This window comes from Mastomys coucha, unplaced genomic scaffold (genome assembly GCF_008632895.1).
Source record: "Mastomys coucha isolate ucsf_1 unplaced genomic scaffold, UCSF_Mcou_1 pScaffold23, whole genome shotgun sequence".
Classification (NCBI taxonomy): Eukaryota; Metazoa; Chordata; class Mammalia; order Rodentia; family Muridae; genus Mastomys; species Mastomys coucha.
In genome coordinates this window covers 34,173,394-34,175,033 of record NW_022196906.1, presented here as the reverse complement: position 1 = coordinate 34,175,033, position 1,640 = coordinate 34,173,394, and positions in this window count along the sequence as shown.

Here is a 1,640-nt window from a genome sequence, read left to right as displayed (position 1 = left end):
CTCAGAAATCCACCTGCCTCTGCCTCCCAAGTGCTGGGATTAAAGGCATGCACCACCACTGCCCCACACACATTTTCCTACATACATATTAGCATGATACATTAAAAAAATTAGAATAAAAGGAAAATGAGAGTAATTAGATTTATAACATAGAACCAATACTTCACAATTAAAATGTGATTATAATTTATTTGTTTTGTGTGTTTACGTGTGTGTGTCTGTGCGTATGGACAGAGATGTGTGCTCCAGCATGTGTATGGAGGTTAGAAGAAAATGTGTGGAGTTGGCTCGCTTGGTGCAAGAACCCTTATCATCTCACCAGCCTCGTTCTGAAGATTTACCAGCAGCGTTTTAAATGGTCCTTTGGTAACTTCTGAAGTTTTGGAAAGTGTACTTGCTTCCAGTCCTCACAAACCATTTCACTGTCTCTTTATATGTAGCAGAGGATGGCCTTGTCCAGCATCTATGGAAGGAGAGGCCCTTAATCCTGTGAAGGCTGGATGCCCCAGTGTAGGGGAATTTGAGGGCAGGGAGGCAGGAGTGGGTGGATGGGTTGGGGAAAGTCCTCATAGAAACAGGGGGAGGGAGGATAGGATAAGGAATTTCCAGTGCGGGAGAACCAGGAAAGGGGATAACATTTGAAATGTAAATAAAGAAAATATCCAAGAAAAAAAAACCTAGAGCACTTGGTCTCTCTGTTCTGTTGTTTCTCTTTGGCAAGAGCTTTCTGCCACACTTGTAAGTACCTTGAGTTCCTTGAAGTCTATCTGGTCTTTGCTGGATTGTTTTTTCAAATTTGAATTTTATTTTATGTGTATAGGTGTTTTTGCCTGTGTGTACACACGTGCATGGTGTACATGCAGTGCCTGAGGAAGCCAGAGGTGGAGGTCAGATCCCTTGGAACTGGAATTATAGATGATTATGAACCATAAAATGTAAGTGCTAGGAACCAAGCCTTGGTCCTCTGGATAACTAACAAGTTCTCTTAACTGCTGAGCCATCTCTCTAGCCCTTGTTTGGTAAGCTTTTAAATCACTTAACATGGTAAGTTATCCCTTTGTCTTTGGGACTGGTATTGCTCTGTCTTGCTGGTGTTAGCTTGACCTTTCTCATGTGGTAATCCTTCTGCTCTTGCTGATATGTGAGGCTTGATCTTGACTGGCAGCCTGCTTGCATTGAGCACCTAGGAGATTAAAGGCACACTCTGTATCTGTGAGAGCCTTTCCCAAGAGGATAAACTAAGGAGGAGAAACCCATCCTGAATATGGAAGACAGCATTACATGGGGTGGAGGCTGGACAAAACTAAAAGAGAAAGAAGAAAACCTAGCAGTGCTGGCATTCTGACTTTCTGCTTGCCTACCAACACAGACAGGTGAGCTCTGCTCCACCTCATCCTCCTACCATGATATTGTGACATCTCTACAAAGCAAACCTTTTTTCTCCCTTAAGTTGTTCATGTCAGATATTTTGTTGCAGTGACTAAAACCAGACCAAGATGCCAAATGATCAGGTTTTCTAAGCAGCTGACATAGAGGTCTATATTTCACAAGGTAATATATAATTGTGTTTTGGTGTCCACAGCTGCTTGGTAGATACTCAAATCTACAGATGTGCAAAGCCATTCTATAAAGTGGGATTG